Source organism: Chelonia mydas, chromosome 1 (assembly GCF_015237465.2).
Source record: "Chelonia mydas isolate rCheMyd1 chromosome 1, rCheMyd1.pri.v2, whole genome shotgun sequence".
NCBI lineage: Eukaryota > Metazoa > Chordata > Testudines > Cheloniidae > Chelonia > Chelonia mydas.
This window is the reverse complement of record NC_057849.1, coordinates 60942832-60968507: the sequence shown is the minus strand read 5'-3', so window position 1 is coordinate 60968507 and position 25676 is coordinate 60942832. Positions and strand designations below refer to the sequence as shown.

Genomic DNA, 25676 nt, shown 5'->3' with positions numbered 1-25676 from the left:
GTTCGGCGTGGAGCACACTGGCGCACGCCATCCTGCGCCGCATCTGAGGGCTCCGATGTGACCGGCAGCTCTTTTATCTCCGTCCAGGAGGTCTTCCGTGAGACCTCTCGGGGCTGCCGGTCTTCTACCAGGACCTCCTCCAGACTTGGAAACTGTTTTTAATGACCAGGTCCGTGGCGACCACCGAGGGGGTAGATCTCCTCGCGGAGCCCCTGCTACACAACCCCCAGCTCCGTGTGCAGGTGGCGGAGTCACGCTTGGTGCACCAGAGCTTGATCCTGGCAGAAGTCACGAGAGTCGGAGACCTCCTGGACTACGACCGGGAGGAGAGATAAATACGCTGGAGGGTAGGGACAGGATACAGAGGGACCTAGACAAATTGGAGGATTGGGCCAAAAGAAATCTGATGAGGTTCAACAAGGACAAGTGCAGAGTCCTGCACTTAGGACGGAAGAATCCAATGCACCGCTACAGACTAGGGACCGAATGGCTAGGCAGCAGTTCTGCAGAAAAGGACCTAGGGGTTACAGTGGACGAGAAGCTGGATATGAGTCAACAGTGTGCCCTTGTTGCCAAGAAGGCCAATGGCATTTTGGGATGTATAAGTAGGGGCATTGCCAGCAGATGGAGGGACGTGATAATTCCCCTCTATTCGACACTGGTGAGGCCTCATCTGAAGTACTGTGTCCAATTTTGGGCCCCACACTAGAAGAAGGATATGGAAAAATTGGAAAGAGTCCAGGGGAGGGCAACAAAAATGATTAGGGGACTGGAACACATGACTTATGAGGAGAGGCTGAGGGAACTGGGGATGTTTAGTCTACGGAAGAGAAGAAAGAGGGGGGATTTGATAGCTGCTTTCAACTACCTGAAAGGGGGTTCCAAAGAGGATGGATCTAGACTGTTCTCAGTGGTAGAAGATGACAGAACAAGGAGTAATGGTCTCAAGTTGCAGTGGGGGAGATTTAGGTTGGATATTAGGAAATTATCCACAAGGAGGGTGGTGAAACACTGGAATGCGTTACCTAGGGAGGTGGTGGAATCTCCTTCCTTAGAGGTTTTTAAGGTCAGGCTTGAGAAAGCCCTGGCTGGGATGATTTAATTGGGGATCGGTCCTGCTTTGAGCAGGGGTTGGACTAGATGACATCCTGAGGTCCCTTCCAACCCTGATATTCTATGGATCCCCTGACGCTCGCCCGGCGCATGGGGCTCTCCAGACCTCTCACCCCCCGGCATGTACTTCAGGAGGCGAAGGCCGCTTTGCTGCCCGCTGCTCGAGCTTACCTTGACCGGGTCCTGCTCGAGGGCACGCCCCGCTCACCCTCTACCCCAGGCCTGCCGGACCTTTTAATTGGACCCCTGCCCCGCAGACCCAATCAACCCCCTCACCTCTTCACTGCGAGCCGGTACGCTCCCAAACCGCGCCAAGAAAACATCTATACACGCTCATGCTCCACACCCTTCAAGACCTCATCCTAGTGTCCCTCCCCGACACAAAGTGGTGAGACCTTCTGCCACCTTTGGAGGGTGAGCAGCCCCCGTGGGCCAGCCTACATTCCACCTTGGTTCTGAGGCCCGTCGGGGACATCAGTTGGCAGCTCCTTCATGGAGCTATGAGCACGGGCACATACTTGGCGCAGTTCACCCCCGTCCCAGATACTTGTCCCTTTTGTGGTGTGAGGGAAACCCTGGCGCACGTATATTTGGAGTGCGCCAGGCTGCAGCCCCTGTTCCAGCTCCTCACAAATCTCCTATTACGTTTTTGGTTGCATTTTTCCCCTCACCTTTTTATTTATGCACTCCCCATCCGTGGCCTCACAAAGTCACGGGATCTCCTAGTAACCTCCTCCTGGCCCTGGCTAAAATGGCCATCTAAAAACCAGAGAGAGGAGGTTGGCCGATGGAGTTTCCTGTGACTGTGGGGCCGTTTTCCGATCCTCTGTCCGTTCACGTATCCGGGCAGAGTTCCTCTGGGTGGCGTCTACTGACTCCCTCGATGCTTTTGAGGAGCGGTGGGCGCTGTCCGAGGTTCTCTGCTCGGTGTCCCCGTCCGGGTCCCTTTGTCTGACCCTTTGATTGGGGGAGAGAGTAAGGGACCGCCGCCCCAGCCATTGCTGCTGCGGACACCACCACCTTAGAGGGGTCCTTTCATACGTGGGCGCATGTGGCCCCGCCCCGGATAGTCCACCCAACAGTCTGCCCCTCTTGTTGGGTGCTTTCAGAGGAGGGAATTGTTGGTGACACTCGGGCGTGGCGCCAGGTAACTCCAGGGGGTGGAAGACCACGAGAGTCGCTGAAGCCCCCTCGCTCTGGGCCACCAGGTAACTCGGAAGGGTGGAAGACCATGAGAGTCGAGGAAGCCCTCCGCTCTGGGCCCAGTCAAGCTTGAACACTTCCCTCCCCTGAAGCTAATGAGAAAACAATTGTGATTGGTTGCTGTGTTACACATTGCATATGCTGCTGTTTTACTTTGTAAGTGTGTTATGCAAATAAAAAACATCTTTTGCTTCAAAAAAAAAATCCCTCTCCTGTAGCCATCTGGCCTGATCCTGTCACTATATATATAGGGTGTTACTGACTTGATATTTTATATATATATATATATATATATATATATATATAGTGTGTTACTGACTTGATATTTTATGTACATTTCACAGCATGCAGCTGGAGCACTCCAAAGGGGCAGTACACCCAGTCCTACTCAACTTGAAGGATGGTGGTTGGTATGAGGAGCACTGAAGGTGGCAGGATTAAGAAGAGGGAGGGATTCCCAAGGAAAAGTAAGTGAAGGGTTGCTTGATGATTATGAAGAATTGGCCAGGTCCACATAAAAGTAAACCACCTCTGGGTAGGCCTTCTCTGTCAAGCTCAAGGCACATTAGTAGGGCAGTGGAGGAAAGGTCGTAATATTTTGGCCCATATTTTACTAGAGCTGTGGTTTAAAAAGGAATCCAGTTTCCTTGGTGGTGCAGGTAGCAATTTTCAAAAGCACTAAATACACACAGATAGACAAAAAGGATATTTTAATAAACTAATTGACCAAGATTAATTTTAAACTAATTCTGATCTTAATATATTCAATTGATTTTCAACTTAAAAAAAAAAAAGAATCTATCCTTTACTCCATTCTGTGGTGACCTTTTTCTTACGTGAAGCATGTCAGTTAAGATGGAGTGCCAGCTATTGTAACTCAGCATAGTTCCGTTGACTTTGATTACTTCCATCAGCTGAGGATCTGGCCCATAACGTCAGACAGAATTTCAAATGTTCTGACTTCTTCAGTTTTTGTGATAATGTAAACATAAATGTACAGGTATTGTCATTTCTTTTCATTCTTCCCAGAAGCCATTTTTTCTTTGGACCACAGCACCGTGAATCACGCAAACAACTTGAGATTTCTCAGTTACCCATAAGAAAGGATGCATGGGGACAATCTGAGCTATTTAGGGCCACCAGTCCATGTAGCCAAGAGAAGCATTTGGCTTATAGCACTTGTTAAGGACAATTTAACCTAGTAATCCTAAAGGCTATGCAATAATGATTTCACCTCTGCTCTACTCAGTAAACTTAAACATTCATGTTCACTTTGCAAATCAAAGGGTTTTGAAAGTTTCACCTTTAAATAAATAAATACCATAATTTGTATTTCAATAGTGCCTTCCATCCAAGGTTCTCAAAGTGCTTTATAACAATAATGAATTAATGCTTATAACAACCCGGTGAGATCGGTAAATATTATTTATCCTCATTTTACAGATAGGAGGACAGAGATAAAAGGAAATTACTTATTTTAAATAAAAAAAAGGAGTACTTGTGGCACCTTAGAGACTAACAAATTTATTTGAGCATAAGCTTTCGTGAGCTACAGCTCACTTCATCGGATGCATCCAATGAAGTGAGCTATAGCTCACGAAAGCTTATGCTCAAATAAATTGGTTAGTCTCTAAGGTGCCACAAGTCCTCCTTTTCTTTTTGCGAATACAGACTAACACGGCTGCTACTCTGAAACCTGTCCTTATTTTAAATGTGTAACCCTTTTGAAACAATTCAGTTGATGTTATTTCATCATTTTTATTTAAACTTATTTTAAACTGTTGAGTTTAAATCCAGGTCAGGACACAAATAAAACAGCTCTGAAGGAAACGCTTGTGTTACATTTTGATCAAGAATACGTCTCATGAAGAAGTGAACATTTAAGTCTGTGATGACACACCAAAATTCAATAGGATGTCCCTATTTTGAAAATGTTATCCATAATGTACTATGATGCACTTTTATCTATAGTCTTCCTTTCTAAAGGATGCAATCTGGCAAAGCTTCTTCATGCAAGCAGCCCAAGGAGATCAGTGGAAAAACTTGTGAGAGTAAGAATTACTCATAAATAGAAAATAGAAGACAGTGCATGTATATATTGTGAATACAGCCTTTTTGTGCCTCACTCTCCAGCTGCCATCTGATTTATGTCAACTCTTAACCTAGTTCCTGCCAAACATAGCTGTATAACCAAGCAGAACAAGTCCTGTATTGGCACATCTCCTATCCAGAAATTCTCATTAAGGGACAGATTCCAAAAGCTTTATTCACACTGAATAGCACTTTGCTCCAAGAATAGTCCCATTGAAACACTTGGTGCTACTCAACATGAGTAAGGGTATCAGAATCTGGCTCCAAGTTAGAATGTTCAACACATTAAATGAAAATCACAATATCAGAGTGAGTAATGCACGAGAAGCCATTGCTGATGGTCCACAGGCCAAAACACACTTGTTCCTGCCTAAAAGCCTTCATGACTGCCTGAGGCCATTTAAAAGATGCAAGACAAATAAGCACAACCACCACTTTCTGATTTATAAGAAAAACTAAGTGATTTCTCTAGAGCAACTATGAATGACAAAGAACAATCTAATTTTAGTTAGGTACAAATAGGAGCTTTAGACTTCACCAAGATTTTCTCCTCATTACTAACAGTACGATAGAAAAGGGGTTATTTAATAACTGAAGAGTTAAAATTTGGTGCTTTTTTCTCCATTTTTTCCAGCTACTAGCAGATGTTAGTTAATGGTCTTCAGACTTTAGATCATAAACTATACTCACTTCAAACATTGAAACCTCAGTGATTTTCTGTGCATTATTTAAGCAACACACTTATTATAGCCTCAAGATATTTCTCTAGGTTTTGTTTTAAAGGAGAACCTTAGATAATTTTTTAATGTTTAAAAAATTTAAAACATATACTTAGGCATTTTATTAGTTTCTTTTTCCTCTTTTCAATAAAGCTATATATGAACACAGTATCTTCCCACAGAGTAATATTTCTTAAATCCTCTTCCAAACACAACATTCACACAGAAAGCAGTTGACATTTGTCCATATTAAGACTTCATGATGCAGCAATAAAATTGAGTCATATGGGTTTGCTTATCTTCACAGGATTACATGGCATATTTATCCCCCAGGAAGTGACTGACCTTCTTAAAAAACCAAAGCCATTGCATACAATGAAAGCTTTATATTTTTAAATTAAATTACAATTTAATCAAATTTAGTTTATATATATTTAATAAGGTATGATGATTGCATGTTGTGTATACAAACTAAGATTGCATCTGGTACCATAAACACAGTTAGTTTTACCTTAATATCCTGATGGAAAAATTGTCCATAAAATTGTGCATTGCTAGTTCTCTGATTCAATAGCAATTTTCTCTTTTTGACAGTTACATAATATTTTTAATAAACATCCAGATAGGCATCAGATAGATTAGTTTCATTTGAACATATGGTGAATATAAAATAATTCAATTTAAACATAAAATACATACTGTTGCCTCCATCCTCCAAACACACATGAGCAACTTTACACAAGCACTTAGTCCCAATGAGCTCAAAGGGAGCAACCCACGTGTCATATTACTCATGAGCATGTGTGTTTGCAGGGTCAAGTCCTACCAATGTGATTTTTGTTGTTCTCAATTATATTATGTCAATTTTGGATCTGCTACTTGATCTAAAAATCTGACAAGGCAGAGTCATTTATGAAATATTGATTTAAATGTTGAGAATTGAATTATTGACAACAATACATAAATAACAATACATAGATTATGAATTAGCATTTGGAGAGGATATCATAACTTAAAGAAATAAAATGCAGAGAATCTATTGACAACCTTGAATATGGGATGATCCAAAACCCACTGGAGTCAATGGGAGTCTATCAATTGACTTCAATGGGTTTTGTATCAGGTGCAATAAGGGGGGTACAGTTTCATAGGTATAGCCAGGCTGGCTATAATGTAAATCATGCAGCCTAACAAGTTCTAGATATTTTGAAATTGATATGAGGAAGCCACACAGTTGTAGTCCAGCTTCCATAGTATAAAATCACCCATAAAGCCTCTTTCAAATTCACATCAATATTGCTGTCCTTCCCTTCTATCTATGTCAATGATCATCTTTCCCTATACATCTACTCGCTCCCTCTATTCTGCCAAGTCTGCCCTATGTCTACTAAAAATCTTTAGCTGGCCCAAGCCAGATGACTCGGGTTTGCAGGGCTGAGGCTAAGGGGCTGGTTAACTGTGGTGTAGACATTCAAGCTGAGGGACGCTCACACTTTGAAGGGTCCTAGAGCCCGGGCTCCAGGCCAAGCCCCAACATCTACACCACAGTTAAACAGCCCCTTAGCCCGAGCCCCGTATGGACCAGCCACCGCCTGCGGGTATCTAATTGCAGTGCAGACATGCCCACACTTTTCTCCCGCTTCCTTCCTCCTGTTAGGTACTGTCAGGGTTCCTTCCCCACTTTGAACTCTAGGGTACAGATGTGGGGACCTGCACGAAAAACCCCCTAAACTTATTTCTACCAGCTTAAGTTAAAACTTCTCCAAGGCACAAAGTTTTTGCCCTTGGATTAGGTAAAACGCTGCCACCACCAAGTGATTTAACAAACAATCAGGGAAAGGATCACTTGGAGTTTCTATTTCCCCAAAATATCCTCCCAAGCCCTTACACCCCCTTTCCTGGGGAGGCTTGAGAATAAACAAGACGAGCACAAACCAGCCTTGGATTTTTAAGACCCAAGAAATCCAATTAGATTCTTAAAAAACATAACTTTATTAGAAGAACAACAACAACAACAAATAAGAGAACAACTCTGTAAGATCAGAATCGAAGAATATCTTACAGACAGTCAGATTCACAACATAGAGAATCCCTCTAGGCAAAACCTTAAGTTACAAAAAGACACAAAAACAGGAATACACATTTCCTCCAGCACAGCGAATTTTACAAGCCAAAACAAAGAAAACCTAACACATTTTCTAGCTAGATTACTTACTAACTTTACAGGAGTTGTAGGTCTTGCATCCTTGATCTGTTCCCAGCAAAGGTATCACACAGACAAACAAAAGTCTTTTCCCCCCCTCCAGATTTGAAAGTATCTTGTCCCCACATTGGTCATTTTGGGTCAGGTGCCAGCCAGGTTACCTGAGCTTCTTAACCCTTCACAGGTAAAAGGACTTTGCCTCTGACCAGGAGGGATTTTATAGCACTGTATACAGAAAGGGGGTTACCCTTTCCCTTATATTTATGACAGATGCTGAGACTTTGTTGAGACTTCAACAGTTACTGTACCTGGAAAAGTTAGAACACATCCAACAGAACAATTTAAAATAAAATATTTTCTCATTTCTACTGATTACAATCCATTTCTGATGCAGGACTAGTAACAACTCAGGAACAGCCTGAATCACCTCCAGCCCATGGGCCAGATCCTCAGCAGACACAGGTCAGTCCAGCTCTACTAACATCAATGATTAGCTAAGCAGATTTAGACATGCTGAGGATCTGGTCTCACTAGTTCAAATCAGTTTTGGGTCAATGGTAACCAAAAGCATCAGATACTTGGTGTCCTATTGTCAAGTGAGTTGGTGGTCTCTAATCCAACTCCTAAACATATAATTAAGCACATTAAAAATTACACCATCACAACTGGCGCTAGGAGACACCTTTGCTGGCAACAGAGCTGTCAGAACAGTGGAAACAATACAATTTGAAGCTTAAAAATATTGACTGAAAGCAAATTTTGAACTGCCTACTCCCAGTAAAAATCACAAACTGGAAAAAATCAACCCCATGTGTCATAAAAATAAAGGGAAGGGTAAACACCTTTAAATCCCTCCTGGCCAGAGGAAAAACCCTTTCACCTGTAAAGGGTTAAGAAGCTAAGACAACCTTGCAGGCACCTGACCAAAATGACCAATGAGGAGACAAGATACTTTCAAAGCTGGGGGGGGGGGGGGTGGAGGGGGAACAAAGGGTTCTCTTTCTCTGTCTGTTTTTTGCCGGGACCAGAGCAGGAATGCAGGTCAGAACTCCTGTAAAGGGCTAATAAGCAATCTAGTTAGATATGCGTTAGATTCTGTTTTGTTTAAATGGCTGATAAAATAAGTTGTGCTGAATGGAATGTATATTCCTGTTTTTGTGTCTTTCTGTAACTTAAGGTTTTGCCTAGAGGGATTCTCTATGTGTTGAATCTGATTACCCTGTAAGGTATTTACCATCCTGATTTTACAGAGGTGATTCTTTTACTTTTTCTTCAATTAAAATTCTTCTTTTAAGAACCTGATTGCTTTTTCATTGTTCTTAAGATCCAAGGGTTTGGGTCTGTGTTCACCTATGCAAATTGGTGAGGATTTTTTATCAAGCCTTCCCCAGGAAAGGGGGTGTAGGGTTTGGGGGGATTTTAGGGGGAAAGACGTTTCCAAGTGGGCTCTTTCCCTGTTATATTTGTTAGACGCTTGGTGGTGGCAGCAATAAAGTCCAGGGACAAAAGATAAAGTACTTTGTACCTTGGGGAAGTTTTAACCTAAGCTGGTAAAAATAAGCTTAGGGGTTTTGTCATGCAGGTCCCCACATCCATACCCTAGAGTTCAGAGTGGGGAAGAAACCTTGACATGCATGTAACCAACAAAGACAGCACAAAATGCCAATATTTGCTATTCACAAATAATAAAAGAATTATTCACTGATCAACCCTACCAATAAGGAATACACTTGAAATTTCATGATCTGTTTGCAAATAGCTAGCAAACAGTAAAAGAATCAGAAAGCACTTGTCAAATAAGTTATTCATTACTTAGCATTTGCTTAGCAGAGGGTGCAAGGACTGAACAATGAGGAGCATTTACTTTCAAGTCAGAGGTAAGGCACAGGGGTGAGGCAGTGGAGCCTCAGTGGCAGCCACCTGTGTTGTCCATGTTCGGTGGGTGAATCATTTCACTGTCCAGTGCTGTCAATCTGATCGTCTCCACAAATATTATAAAAGGGGAGGGGAGAAATCATGCCATCTGGTTTTTAAATTCAGTGTTAAAAGTGTGTTTATAAACACAAACTTCAACTGGGAAGGTAATAATGCTTTACATTTCCACAGAACTTTCCCACTGAGGTTCTCAGATCATTTTAGAATACAGGAACACAGGAACTGCCACCCTGGATCAGACCAGAGGTCCAGCCAGCACCAGATGTTTCAGAGGAAGATTAAAGTATCCTACAGTAGACAGATATAGAATAATCTGTCCCTTATATGCACTAGGTCTTCTCCTAACCTTTAATAGTTAAAGATTGGCTAAAACCCTGATGCATGAGACTTAGATCTCTTCTAGTCCTTTTGTTAGCATTAATTATTATAGCTGGATATTCTGGTTATCCATATAAACAACTAATCCCTTTTTGAATCTTGCTAAATTCTCAGCCTGAACAACATCCTGAGGCAATGAGTTCCAAGTCTAATTACACACTGTGGGGGGGAAAAAAATCACATGATTAGTTTTTAATTTGCCACTTTTTACATTAATTAAGCCTCACTATATCCCTCACTGGTAGGTATTAATATGCCAAGTTACAAGAGGTGAAACTGAGGTAAAGAAGAGGTTAAGGCATTATTTTCAAAAAAGTATCCATCAATATTTTATGTCTTTGGTTTTCAGCATCAAATCCGAGACACCAAAGACCTGGCTTTCAGAAATAATGAGCATGTGGAACTCCATTTGACTTCATTTTGGTGAATAAAGTACTGTAGACTGTTGTCCTTTAAAAATAAGCTTTGTTCTGTATTTTTCATGTATTTCTTTTTTCCCCCTTGCAATAGAGGTGGTTACCATTACCAAAGGAATAATGCACTTTCCAAGTTGAATAGTGAAAACCACAATAGGAATCAGTTCCAACTGATCCTTCACCATCTTTCTATAGACAATAACATTAGAAAGTTTTTTCAAGAGAAGGTGAGGATGCAGGAGAGAGAATACAATTGAAAATATCAATGAAATGTAAGCATAAATGCCATTAATAAATCACAGCTGTAGGGTATAACTCCCCACAAGAGAGGCCTAATCAATAATGTACATATAAAAATTCTGAATTTGCTAAATTTGCTTTTAAACAGTATAGCACTGCTCCCTAATTTCACACACACCACTAGCTAATGATTCCTTGTGTTATGTAAAGTACACTATTTGGACATGTTGACTTCTCTAATTAGTCTATAAATACTTGACTTTTACCCACTGCTTTGGTAAGTGTGATAATTGCTGGGGAAAGGCCAAAGCATTTATGGTCAATCAGATGATGAGCGAAGGAATATGGCCCTTTCAGCTGAGTAAAATGCAAAGCATTATGTGGCAAGGCAGAAGCTATTAGCAGGATCAATATTTCTCCTCGTACCTTAATAAATCATTATATCAAAGAACAGTTGCAGGATGAAGAAAATCTCATTCTACCAAAAAGGATGCTTCCAAATCAGCAAATAAAATTGTAATTTAAATGCTAAGACATAATTGGTGTACAAAGGAAACTACAAGCTCAGAATCCAGCCCTCTGATACCAGACATGTTAGCAGTTTAAATCATTAGTGAAGGAAGAAAAGCAGAAAGAAAAAGAAAGAACAGCTCTGTTCAGAGCTGCACATGCATAATTTGCAAATCGGTAAATATGTATGAACCTGCACCACCGTAGCTAACAGATGACATTGTGTTTAGTATAGATATCATAGGTGGCAGAAGCTGTCAGGGCCTGGTGGTCTCTGTATCTTAACTGTTATACTGAAAAGAATCCATTTCCAACTAATCACACTTTTTTTTTCTCTTCATCCACGTATATTATCTTTAAATATGTGACATGTTTTTCTGGTAGAGGAGGGAAGGGAAGAAACATTCTGAAGGCTATTTTAGGGACTGTAAAATTTTCAAACACACTTGCCAAATTCAAAATAAACAAAACATCACATGTTCATGGTTTGGATATCACAGTGACTTTTAGCTGTCTTGTTCCCCTGGGCCTAATTCTGCACTCCTTCAGAGGCAAACTCCTGTTAACATTAGTGAGAGTTTTGAATGAGTATAAACTGCAGGATTTTGATCTATATGTTTAGTACAATAGGTGACTCATTGACAACAGATAGGTAATAGGTGTTGGAGGTAGATATGCCACAAATGACTAAACAACATGGAGTCAAAAGTTTATGTATTGCTATTAACCACAATAGAGTACACGTGAAAAACCACAACTGCAACAGTGGTTTGGGATTGTATCACATATGTCATTTATCTATTATTGTGTCATATAATTAATCCTTTAGCTATTGGATTAATATCTCAGTCTACTGAGGAAGGGTGAAATAAAACAGGTGCCTTTGTCCCTATTGAACATAAAGGGCGTACAGACAAAATATCACACAGTGTTGCAGCAAATATTCTAATCTATAGCTTTGTTTAGTCAGGCTGAGTTTAGATCTTTTCTTTATTGAAGAGTTGCTGTAAAAGAGTGGATACCACTTAGCTGTTTAAGCTGTTGCTTTTCATCTCTATCACAGCATTGGAAAATTTTTCTTAAAGTTAAGAATTTTGTTATGGAAATCAAGTGGGTACTTTCTGATTCTTCAATTTGTATTTCATATGGTTGAACTCCATACAGCTGACACCTCATAATGTCAACAGCCATATGTCTGGAAAGCTGACACCTCTGCCTCAAAAGAAGAGGAGAGTCAGCATCACGTTGCTAGGTGACAGCTCCTCTCCGCCCTCTGAACCTGCAGATATGTACCCCCCACCCCACCTCCCATCTCCCCATCAATTTTCTGGCAATGTAGGCTTTCAGCCATATGGTTGTCAACCTTATGGGGTGTTGACCATGTGGGATTCAACCATACATCTGGAGCCCTGAGCTATATGCACAGATAAAAATAAATAATTAATCTATGTTGCATATTTTAAATGCTGTCTATGGATGTATTTTCTTCCAAAAGTATAACGAATCAGCCTGTCCACAAAGCATGTCTAGAATCAGTTTGTTGGCCGATTCTCACGTGGCAGAAAACAGATCAATCCTGCTTTATAGAGCATAAGAGGCCCTCTTTGGTAGTATAAAAGCATTTGTTTATATATTTAATTGTTTGCATGGCTCCTGAACACTCCTCCTTTTCTACTGAGAGGTGTGGCTGTGCTGTCTGTCACATCAGGCCCATTAACATACACCAATATCACATAACTGTTGCCTCCAATTATATTTTAAAAAGCAATCTAAGGGTACGTCTATTCTGAAAAGAAAAAAACGACAGCACTGAGTCTGAGAGGTTGGGTCAACTGAATCAGGTTTGCAGGGCTTGGGCTACATGGCTAAAAACTGCAGTGTTGACATTCGGGCTCCGAGACCCTTCACCCTTGCCAGGTTTTAGAGCCTGGACTCCAGTCCACACCCGGACATCTACACTGCCATTTTCTGCTCTGCAGCCTGGGCCTTGCAAATGCAAGTCAATTGACCCGGGCTTTGAGATTCAGTGTCGCAGCTCTTTTAATAGAATCATAGAATATCAGGGTTGGAAGGGAACTCAGGAGGTCATCTAGTCCAACCACCTGCTCAAAGCAGGACCAATCCCCAACTAAATCATCCCAGACAGGGCTTTGTCGAGCCTGACCTTAAAAATATCTAAGGAAGGAGATTCCACCACCTCCCTAGGTAACCCATTCCAGTGCTTCACCACCCTCCTAGTGAAAAGCTTTTTCCTAATATCCAACCCAAACCTCCCCCACTGCAACTTGAGACCATTACTCCTTCTTCTGTCATCAGCTACCACTGAGAACAGCCTAGCTCCATCCTCTCTGGAACCCCTTTTCAGGTAGTTGAAAGCAGCTATCAAATCCCTCCTCATTCTTCTCTTTTGCAGACTAAATAATCCCAGTTCCCACAGCCTCTCCTCGTAAGTCATGTGCTCCAGCTCCCTAATAATTTTTGTTGCCCTCCGCTGGACTCTTTCCAATTTTTCCACATCCTTCTTGTAGTGTGGGGCCCAAAACTGGACACACTACTCCAGATGAGGCCTCACCAATGCCGAACAGAGGGGAATTATCACGTCCCTCGATCTGCTGGCAATGCTCCTAATTATACAGCCCAAAATGCTGTTAGCTTTCTTGGAAACAAGGGCACACTGTTGACTCATATCCAGCTTCTCATTTACTGTAACCCCTATGTAAGCGGGGGAATAGTCCCGCTATTGTGGGGAGCTTTCCTGGCTTCTGCGCTACCCCGGTGAAGTGGGCTAGCGAAAGGATCTGAGTCCTCTTCTCATCCACTGTCCCACTTCCTTTACCAGGTGGCCTCCTTGCCCTTGAGGACTCCCCTTCCACTCTCCTGTCTGGCAGAGTCCTTGTAACCCCAACAAGGCTGGGCCCAGGATTCCTGGGGGGCTCGACCCCCAACCCTGCTGTAGTCACCTAGGACAGGGGCTATGGTGTCCCCACTCCGGGGTACTCTCTCTGCACTGGGCGCTTCTCTGACCCACTGACCACTACACACAATTTAAAGCAAATGCAAGTTATTTAATCAACAATTAATTTTAAAAAGAATAAGGGAAAATGGGAAAGGTTAAAGGAAACACATCAACCCGCTCTGTGGCAGGGAACATCACAAACGGTGTCTCTGGAATGTCAGGGCAGTTCACAGTCTGTTTCTTGTAAGTCCCAGGCCTCCTTCTCAGGCCCTGGCTGTGCTGTAGGGATGCTGTGGCTTGGACACTCGCTCTGGTGGTGGCCACACATTCTCAGGCTCGAGGTGGCAGCACCCTTCTTTCCAGCATTGCCCCTGCCCTGTCAGGGTTACCAATCCCCCTCCGAGTCTGGCCTGCAGAGCCTCCTGGCTGAGGCGTCTCCCTGTGCTGGGCCCACTGCCCAGGGTCCCCCCTCGCTTTCCCCAGCTGCTCACGACACCTGGCTCCGGACTGCTCCAGCCCCAGCTCCAGCTCCACTCTGCCTCAGCACGGCTGCTCCTCTGCCTCCAGCTCCCTGGGCTGCTTCTCTGGCCCCTCTGGCTCTGGTTGCTACAGCTCTGCTCCCAGGACAGGTCTGCTCTGCAGGCTGCTTCTGTGACTCTGCTCCCAGCACTGACCTGCTTGGTGGGCTGCTTTTCTGGCCTCTCTGGCTCTGGTTGCTGCAGCTCTACTCCGAAGGCAAGTCTGCTCTCTCTGGGCTGTGCCTCTGGCTTTGAGGCTGCAGCTCTGCTCCCAGGACAGGGTCTGCTCTCTCTGGATCTGGCACAGCTCTGATCCCCAGCTCAGCTTGGGCCCCTGCTTTCTCCTTAGCTCAGCCCCACTCTGTCTGACCCAGGCAATTCCAGCTCACACGGAGGACAAGACCTCCCTGGCCTCCTGACTCCCTGATTAGCCTGCCCGCCCTGTCATTCAGGCTGACCTGGAGCACTGGCCTCTCCCCATTGCTCCTAGGGACTGGCAGTCACAGGATCCTGATTCCCCATCGACCCTTCCCCCTTTTAGTACTGGGAGCTAGCAACTGAAACACCCCCACTGAATGTTAGTAAGGGGGCAACAGTCCCCTTAAACCTAGGTCCTTTTCTGCAGAACTGCTGACTAGCAGCTCGGTCCCTAGTCTGTAGCAGTGCATGGGATTCTTCCGTCCTAAGTGCAGGACTCTGCACTTGTTCTTGTTGAACCTCATCAGATTTCTTTTTGCCCAATCCTCTAATTTGTCTAGGTCCCTCTGTATCCTATCCCTACCCTCCAGCGTTTCTACCACTCCTCCCAGTTTAGTGTCATCTGCAGACTTGCTGAGGGTGCAATCCATGCCATCCTCCAGATCATTAATGAAGATATTGAACAAAATCGGCCGCAGGATTGACCCTTGGGGCACTCCACTTGATACCGGCTGCCAACTAGACATGGAGCCATTGATCACTACCCGTTGAGCCCGATGATCTAGCCAGCTTTCTATCCGCCTTATAGTCCATTCATCCAATCCATACTTCTTTAACTTGCTGGCAAGAATACGGGAGCCCACGTGGGAGCCCATATCAAAAGCTTTGCTAAAGTCAAGGAATAACACATCCACAGAGCCAGTTATCTTGTCATAGAAGGCAATTAGATTAGTCAGGCATGACTTGCCCTTGGTGAATCCATGCTGACTGTTCCTGATCACTTTCCTCTCCTCTAAGTGCTTCAGAATTGATTCCTTGAGGACCTGCTCCATGATTTTTCCAGGGACTGAGGTGAGGCTGACTGGCCTGTAGTTCCCAGGATCCTCCTTCTTCCCTTTTTAAAAGATGGGCACTACATTAGCCTTTTTCCAGTCGTCTGGGACTTCCCCGGATCGCCATGAGTTTTCAAAGATAATGGCCAATGGCTCTGCAATCACATCCGCCAACTCCTTTAGCACTCTCGGAGGCAGCGCATCCGGCCCCATGGACTTGTGCTTGTCCAGCTTTTCTAAATAGTCCCGAACCACTTCTTTCTCCACAGAGGGCTGGTCACCTCCTCGCCATGCTGTGCTGCCCATACTTTTACTGCAGTGTAGACATACCCTAGGATACCATGGTTGCCTGGATCCCACAGTACCTTTTTTTCCTGGCAAATGTCTGCCTTGTAGATTGTAAACCCTTTGGGGCAGGAACAGTCTTTATTTCTGTGTCTTACACAGCACGAAGCACACTATCAGCACTTGACCTTAATAATAAGCAACAGATGGGAGTGGCCCACTCTGAGCATAATCCAAAACCCATGGATCATGCCCCATGTTACCAGCGGGGGAGGGGCCACCACAAAGGTTCTGCCTAGTAACATGAACCTCATTTTTGCAGTCAGTGAGGTCAGTGGTGCCAGCCACTCTTTAGAGAGACAACCATACTAACTCTTCACACAAATAATTGGGAAGGTATTAAATGGGCTCAGTGAAGATTAAAGCTTTTCTTATTCCAGTCGGTCTGAACGATTAACAGCCTCTATGTTTGTCATTAATTTTGGTTGCCATAGTAGCCCTTTTAAACTTGTCTCTAACAACAAAGGAGGAATTATCTTCTAACTCTAAATCAATCAGAAAGCGAATGATTTTATACTCATTTTTGTTTCATTATTGCAGGTAAAGCATGACGAACCGTTACAACAAGGCTTTCTGAGAGGGATAAGATGTCAATTTAAATACTCAGGTGATTTTTAAAAAGCAGACAAGGAAATTAAAAGGACAGTGTCAATATGATTTAAGTTAAAATTTAGTCCTAAGACAAATTTGAAAGACAACATATTACAAAACCTAAGAGCAACAGAAATATTTCTATGTTTTTTTTTAAATTCCAATTAAAGCAATTTTTGGCCTGGATTTAAACATTTCCATGCAGGATTTGCAATCCGAACATTATAGCCTTGTGCTAGTGCACGATAGCCAAGAAGGGGAGAGGGTCAGTAGAATTGCCTATAAACAAGAGAGAAACCGACCAGTGAAGCAGAGGAAGTTTCATCTACTTCATGGACAAGGCTGTTCAGACTGTAATGGGATTGGTGGCCTGCACCCTGGGACAAGTGCCGGGGATCAAATGCAGTATCTTCTCTAACTTTCACACACTGAGGTCGTCACACACTGAGGTTTTAGATGTGCTTAGGGACCTTCAGGCTGCAACCTGCAAATTGGATCGATGCGTTTCTTGTCTGATAAATTCTAGGAGGGAGATATCAGGTCTGTTATTGGAAAACACTTTCATTGCTTTCTTTCTGGAGGGCATGGTGACAGCACCTCTTAAAAAAGTAATTGTTCAGCTCTTGCTCAAACAGTCATGTCTTGAAACTGAAAATTATTCCAATTATTGTTTTCCCTATAATCTGCCTCATTTTGAGGAGAGGTGAAAGGTGCATTATTGAAAAGGTAGTAACCAAGCAACATCTGACATACTCAGATTTCCTTGACACTTATCAAACTGGCTTTAGTCCTAGGTTCAGTACTTGGACTGGGCTGGTCTCACTGGTCAGCATCCTCTTTCTGGCAACAAAAGATTAAGTAGAATTTTCAAAACTTTAAATGAGAATTGCTCTCCTAAGTCAGATAGGTGCTTCTGAATGTACTACTCTGACTGTCCGTGTAGACGCTCTGCTGTCTTTGACACCACTAACTTCAAGGTACTGTTGACATGGCTGCAGACTGTACGAGGTATCAACATTGCGATACTCAAATGGTTTTTCTCTTTTTTCTCTGAGAAGACCCAAAGAGTAATATTTGGCATACTATCTGATGGATATCCAATTACCTGTGAGGCACCACAGGTTTCCAGTGTCACCCTCCCGTTCTATGTAAATATGAGTGTGTTAGGGAAATACTGAAGCAGTGCAGACTGCTTCTTTCTGCATACAGAACAGATCCAGCTCTATGTCTCTATTTCACTGAACCCAGATAATTCATTTGATTGACTTTCCTCCTGTCTGGTGGAGAGGAAAACTTGATAGCAACTGGTCTGCAGAACCTCACCCAGGATAAGAGATAGATAATGCTGACAGACCATGGAAAACAGCTAGAATAAACAGAGTTTATGTCTGAAACCCTTTCTTGCAAGGTTACTGTAATTTCCCCCAACCCCCGCTCTGCCTCCAAAAAACCCACAAGTGAGCGTGGAGAAGAACACTCCTTCTCCAAAATAAAACCCAAACTCATGAAAGGTTTCACAAAATGAAAGAGACAAAATAGTGTAATGCACGTCGTAAGCATATTTATCCCTCAAATATAAAAGGAACACATTTTTCTTCCCAAATGAAAAGGCTGCAATTCTGTAAGTAAAAACACAAGAATACCAATACTCAAGTTTATGAATAAGCAGCCATGTTTCATCTTCTCCCCTCTACTGGATTCAACTTCAGACCTTTGTATTTGGAATCAGTCTCACTAGCTAAGAAATGGAAAGGTTCCATGGCCTCTCAGAATAAGTGTGCCTTTGGTTCCAACCTCCAGTTCTTTATTAATTACATCAAGCCAGAGTTCCATGGAGACTGTGACAATAGTGTCAGCCTGTTATCTGTCAGGTCCCTCTGTAATGGCTCTCATAAGTTGAATGCACTTTTGTGCAGTCCTGACTCTGTACATTGTGTGTTGTGTTTCAGTCAAACTTCTTTCCAACTCAGTGCAAAATTTCAACGTCCTGATGGTAGATGGATGCAAATATAGAGATATAATCTTTCTGAGAATTACATCATGTAATCCAGAAACTGGTGTCACCAATTCCCCTTTTTCAGATGACAACCAGGCAGAGGTGACTGTGGAAGAACTTTTCAAGTTCCATAACATATTTTCAGGGTGCTATATATTATGATTTTCTCAGTGAATTTTTAATAGTGTGCTGAACACCCATACAGGTGAATTTTAGGGTGACTGCACATTAGACGTTGTCTCATCTTTTTGATTTTATTTTTGTTGTCTGAGCCAAATTGTCTTGTCCCATTTTTCTCAGTGTTCTTATAAGACATCTTGGACACTATATTCTGTGGTCAGATGTAGAATCAATAGCATTAAGTAGGAACACATTATTCCCTGAATGCTTGGATTGTTTTTCCCATACAACCAACCATCTTGCATTAAATGCTGATATGGATTCTTTTTAGTTCTGCATTCTTTTTCCCTTCTGCATCTCCAGTTGTAGCTGCTAATAACTGATCCCAGGAATCTATATCTGTCTGGAGCAGTACATCCCAGGAGATGTGCTTCAATTATTTCTTTAAAATGGTTGTTTTGTACGACACTGAAGGAGATGTTGATAACCTAGAAGTAGTTTGCAACTTTCTTATCAAAGTCTGTCTTACGGCTGTTTTATGATATAATCATAGATGGAACTTTGCAGGTTTTTTGAGTGTTGGGGATGAACAGAGATTGCTCCTGAATGAAGCTGATGCCAAAGGGTTGCTGGAACTATCATCACAGCTTAGTTTTGATGATGACAACAGCATTGCAAATGTATTCATTGTAGGATCATCAAACTCAATGTTCTCTTCTTCCACTTCAGTAAAGTGACTTTCAATGGCACATTTAATGTTAAATCTATCATTTTTTTTGCACTTTTTTAGATAAATAGCAAAAGAGAAAGGATTTTCACTTTCCAGTGTTGGGTTGGATTTTTTGTAGGAAAGGGGAAAAGATTTTTCATAATACTGCTATCTTTGAAGGAGCTAGACCATCTTTCATTTCTCACATTTGTAACTCACAGGTCTTATTGGAGCCATGGCTGCTTTTGGATATTTCAGAGAGTAGCAGTGACCATGAGTGCCTTTTTCTCATCTTCTTGGATGTAAGGTTGCAACCTTTCCTTTCGGATATTGAACTCACCCCAGTAATGCATGCTTTTCTCACCTTCATTTTGGATTATTGCAGCATGCTCTAGCTAGAGCTATCTCTGAAAACTTCTGGTTTGGCGCAGAAACTGAATTCACTCAGTTGGCTGATTATCTCCCCCTGACGATGGACGAAGACCAAATGTGAATGCCGGTATTATTAGATCCATCAGTTGTCTTCGATACCATTGATCATGAGGCATTGTTGACTCACCAGAGGACCCTGGAGAAAGTGGACATGGCTGCTTATCAGTGGCTCCATTCTTTTCTCTCAAAGAGAACTGATGTGTAGCTGAGGATAGTTGCTTCACTCCCCAAAAAGCTCTCAAGTGAGCAGGGTGCTGTCCAGTGTCATTCTGTCACCCTTCCTGTTCAAAGCATATACGTGGGACCGCTATGAGGCATTAGGTGCGGTGTTTTCAATATGGTAATGACAACCACCTCTATGTCTCTATTTTGACACAATCAGATGATGTGGTTCAACGCCCCAATTGGAACCTAGCTCAGACTGAAGCCTAGATGAGAATGAGCTGGAAGAAGCTCCATCCTCAGGAAACTGAGATGATGTTCATGGTGGCTTGGAGGAAGCAGTCAGAGATGGCAAAGGCAATATTAGTTCCTTTGGTTGAGGGAGTATTTCAACCATTAGTCACCAGGGTTTTAAACTTGGGGCTGATTCTAGATCCCTGGCTCCTACTGCAATCATATTAAAACAGCTTTTCACCATGAGCATCTGGCCAGGAGGCTGTGACATTTTGATTTGAATGTAGACTTTGCTACTCTTTATATAGAGACTTTTGCAATGCACTCTACATATGGTTACACCTTAAAACCATTTGGACATTGAGGCTAGTGTAGAATGCAACTGCTTCCTTAGTAAGCCTGTTGAACTCTGGGAGGGAGTTTAAGGTGTTGGTAGTTATCTATAATTCCCTAAATGGCTATGAACCTGCCCACATGAGAGCGCCCTTCTCCTTGTGCCATACTACCACAGCTGCAGTCAGCACACATGTTTGAGCTGGACCCCCATCATTATCAAAGATGACTGCTGGCAGGGGGTTCTTTGCAAGGGCTCAGCATCTGCATCAGCAGATATGGAATTTGCTCTCCACCTTCATCCTAACTAAGCTGAATTCAATGACTGCCTGGGCCATTGCAAAAGTCATCTATGTGATGGGGTTTTAGAAAAGGTTAAGGCTATGAACCTGGAACAATGTAGGGGGTGGGGGAAGGAGCTTTTTTGGTAGGTGGCTGGTTGATCAGGCTCCCGTCTGATTGACTGTTTTAACGTGGCTGAGTTTAAACTATAATTAGCAGGGCACCAGATGCCTTGTTGAAGCATCCTTTTTATTAATGAAATGAAAATAAATGAAATCCTTGTGAAACTTTAGCTGGTGGGAATGCATCTGACTGCTTTCTTACTAGCATTGTTCACAGAGAACACATTATACCTGGGCTACCGAAACTGCATTGGCTTCTATATCCTGACACGGGTAATTCTCTATCTCGGTTCTTATTTAGGCTCATCAATGTGGTGTGTGAGAACTGATGGCTTTTTGTCCAGCTTACTTTAGAGACAGCCTTTCTTCTGCGATTACCATGACAGTTGAGATTAGCTAAGGTATTTGAACTAACAGCCACCTTTGAAATGGGAGGTAACTGATCACCCGGTGTGACCAATGAGGAATCCGTTTCTAGAACAATTTGCATCATAGGCCTGATCTATAGTTAAAAATTAGATTGGCCTAGCTATGTCACTCATGGCTGCAAACAATGTCATACCCTGAGCACTGCAGTTGGGTCAGCCTAACCCCTGACGTAGATGTGGGTAGGATGATGGAAGAATTTGAAAATTCTTCCTGTTTCCCTCCATTCCTCTCTGTTTAATGCATTACCTTCCCCTGCTTCATATTTGCAAAGCTACAACATCCTGCATGAGTAGTCATTCCATCATTCCTGCAGCCTCTAGCGGGAGAACTGAGCTGTGAGCAGCCATCCCGAAAATCCCTGCAGCTACCAGTGAAGAAAGAGAGGTTGGTGACCCTGAAGATCTCCATTTAAAACTGTGATGTACACAAACTCTGTTTTTAAATGGTATATATTTCCAAATTTATGAGCGCAGAAGGGCATAGTAGATATATGCATGGCTCTGGAAGGAAGATTGAAGGTAGTGGGTTGCCATGCTTACATTCACTGTAGGAAAATTGCTCTCCCCAGCCTTTGTGAAATTGGTATTTTCGTGCTTGCATCTCATTATATTAGAGAAGGCCTGCTGCTCCTAAATCGATTCTGAGTTCACCAACAACTGAGTGGCATTCACTAGACTCAATGTTCTATTTTGAAGCAGGATTACAGTCAATCTCAGCATATTCAGAATGAAAAACTAAAAGAAAGCAATGAGATAAAGGGGGAAAGCTATAGAACAAGAGGAAGTGAGGGAGAGGGAAACACAACTCAGAGATAGGGAAAAAGCTCATTAAAAAGATTTTCCTATTCCAGCACAGTAATGAGTTTCCATTCTTTAGTCCGAATTGTTTTCAATGTTTATACTTTTTCTCTCTTAAAATCGAAACATGTTTTGCCATAGGAATATCATGGGTAGAGTTTAGAATGTCCACTGCAGGACTGTTGGGTAGATGTGTCCTCTGCAGATAAACACCGATAGGAGAATTAGGAAATTCCAACAGCAAATAAGTAGCAAACTGAAAAGAAAAAAAAAAATCTAGAAGAGAAAGTGAAAGGCTTAGAGGGAGAATGTGAGAGGCATCACAAGCAGGAAATAAAAATACTGAATGCAAAAAAAAAATAAAAACTGTGCAGAAAGAGGGAAGATAATTGTAGGAAAAACAATACAAAAAGTGTGCAATAAAACATAAAAGACATGCTGAATCAGATCAATGGTACATGCAGTGAAGCATCCTCTCTCCCACCACAGGCTGTACCAGAAGGTGGTGTATAACCCCTGTAATGGACAATTATACAACAACATGGATATTACAGAAGCTTCTTCCTGAAATAGGCAGTTGGTGATTGACTTATGTCCTAAAGTATGTAGGTTGATATGCCTTATAAATGTTTAGTGTAGATAATGTAACTGTCGCTGATATTCACATAAATGTCTAAGCCTTTTCAAGATCCTACTAAATACTTTGCCTCAATAATTGTGTACAAATGTACTTCTTTTTTAGTTTAAACATCTTGCCTTTTAGTATTGGTTAATATTTTAACATTGGTTGTCCCTTGTTCTTGCACTATAAGAAAGGTGTATATAAGAGTACCCTAACCACTTTCTCTATGCCACTTACGATTTTAATATATGTTTATCATCGCACTTCTTATTTGTCTGCTCTCTAATCTAAATAATCCCAATTTACATGTAAATCATAAACTATTATTTTTCAAGAATCAGACTTCTGAACGATGAACCTAAGAGCTCTTCCCTCCTTAAAATATGTCTTTAAACAAAGGACTAATCTTGCTCCATCTGAACAATAGTCATTGCCTCAATTTATGTCAAATGTGTCAGATACACAGGTAAGAGAATACACAATCCCAACCACAGTTTGTTAAACAGATTCAGCAATAACTCTTAGAAAACTGTAGTGAACCATGACCCGAAGTCACTCCTAGGCAAGTCTGGAATGCCAGCCTTTATAAAAATCACAGTTAATAGTAAAGGATTTACATTCCAAATGCCAACACTAACAGCAAGTTTTCTCCCTTTATACTGAATTCTTTTCAGTGTCTGAACTTTTTTTTCCTCTCCTCAAAAACAAAAACACAAGTTTTGCCCCAGGGAATATCATGGTCACAGCTTGAAAGAAAGAAGCAAAGAATTTGTAAAGCCTGAGAATGACAGGAATCATTAATGGTTATGCAATTTTCTCTAACTCTTGAGTCGTCCAAATTCAGAATATGTAGCTTTCCATTACACAATGACATAAAATTCATTGTATCTATTCAGTCTCAAATGGGCCAGATCTTGGATTTTTGTTCATTCCAATATAAATGTAAAAGCTGTGTATGAAATTCAGATCTGGATCCAAACTGCCTTAGAGGTCGTTCAGATCTGAGGCCCTCTTAAAAAGACACTCAGCTTGAAATGTAGTCAATTTTAAAAAATGAATTAAATGTAGGTATTACACCTGCCCGAGTTTCAGGTATTACACCTGCCCGAGTCCCCCTGCCAACATTTGTGTTTACAAGCAAATTTCCCTCTGTAACTACATAATTATATAAATAGGAAACAGTGAAATTTACTATACAAAGAGTGCTGTCTCAAGCACAAAGTCAGATGTTTAAAGGTATTAGGCACCTGAATACCTTTAAACATCCATCCCAAAATAAACAAACTCAATACATAGGGCATATTTTGGACGTAAATATTCACTTTAGAAAATGGTTATTAGGTTCAATACAACTTCCATTGAAGTCTATGGTGCTCAGGTATTGTATGGATGGCAGTCACGTAAGCAGCTTGATAGGTCGGTTGATTTCTATTAACGTCTCCCACCAAATATCTACAGAAAATGTGGCACTGTAAGAATGCCTGCCTATGTTTAAAAATATACTGAGATGCAGTACAGTGTTTTCTGTTCTTTAAATCATTTTGGTCTTAGGTTACCATATTTAGTAGACTACAATTATATCTGACAAGAATATATGATCCCTTCACCATCCCTTACCACACTATAACCTCAGGACTCAAACCATTATTATTCTGATAATCCACATGCAACAAGCTGATCTTTTTACAGTTTCTTAAAATATCCAAAACCTTTTTTTAAAAATATAGTGAAACATTCCATGAGCCAGAGCTTATCTTATGGCCCAAAAGCTTAAACAGTTCAACTGACCCTCTGCCAACTCCTGTTCTTCTGTTCCTGGCACCATCTGTAGTGTTAGTTGCAAAACTACTCACAAGTTAACCACAGGGATGGCAGGAGTGAGCAATAAACTACAATGACGTTTAAGATAATGTGGTTTTGCCACATACTGCAAGACACGGTTGTCTGGTCAAGTTACTTAGGCACCAAATTCTTTTTTCAAGTACAGAAGTGTAAATCTGGAGTAACTCAATTGAAATGGGAAATGAATGGAGTTACTCCAGATTTACAACAGTGTAACAGAATGGAAATTATGACCTAATGATTTTTCAAGAAATAAGAATAATTCCATCTCTATCTCAAAAACTACCCCCCCCCCGAATAAAATTATAACTTTTTACTTACTTCATATATATCAATGTTCTGAAAGTAATAAACAGATAGTATACTAATCAATGTAGTAATATATATGCTGGAATAATCAGGGACTCAGTATAAATTACAGACCTTTACAAAAGCAGATTGCTTATCAGCAGCCCCATTAGCGTACTTCTGAAGGAAGGTTAAAGAGTCTCATGGCCAATCCTATAAGATCAGGAAACAAAAGTTAAAAACAATGACCTCCCGTAGAGAAGGAAAAAAATGGTTTCCTCAGGAAAGAAATGCTAAAAAGCTGACTGTAGCATTAATGTAGAGGTTATTAAACATCTGAAACTATGGAAGCAGAAAGATCATTACAATTATTTAAATATTGGAAAGTCCAAGTTCAGAGCTCAGAAGGGTCTATTTACTATAATTCAGAAAAAAGAGAATGCAAAATAACATTAAGCTATTTTTAAAAATGCTATTGAAAACAGTTTTTATAAAACTGCAGTGGATACATACAACTGGATTGTAAAAAATAAGAATGCTGCACTGATTTATATTCTCTTTGAAATGTCTATAATACAGATCTTAAACTGCATTTTCAAACATATAGCATATCAAAGCAGCAGACGTTTATTTCTAGCCTTGGCACTTCCAGGCTTTTAGTTCAGTGAAACCAGAAATAGTCTAGTGGAGCTATGCTACATGATAAAGGATGTAGTGATGGGTCCTGCCCTACATCAGTAAACAATTTTTTTTCCTTTTAACTGACAGAAAGAATTTCAGTGGTAAACAAATGCCTAAGCCTTTTATGAATTCTTCAACACAATCATGGAAAACCTGCCT

At 41.7% G+C, this 25676-nt stretch overlaps 1 protein-coding gene across 3 annotated transcripts in view; it reads right to left on the bottom strand.

The window, feature by feature from the left end:
* ENOX1 (ecto-NOX disulfide-thiol exchanger 1) overlaps window positions 1-25676 on the bottom strand; it is a 509484-nt gene that overhangs the window by 343416 nt on the left and 140392 nt on the right. The window contains exon 3 of one of the 3 annotated variants that reach the window (XM_037894600.2): window positions 24972-25049. The exons of the other annotated variants lie outside the window; for them this stretch is intronic. The gene's annotated coding sequence lies outside the window, so the exon portion shown is untranslated. The remainder of the gene's footprint in view (window positions 1-24971; window positions 25050-25676) is intronic. 3 annotated transcript variants of the gene reach the window in all.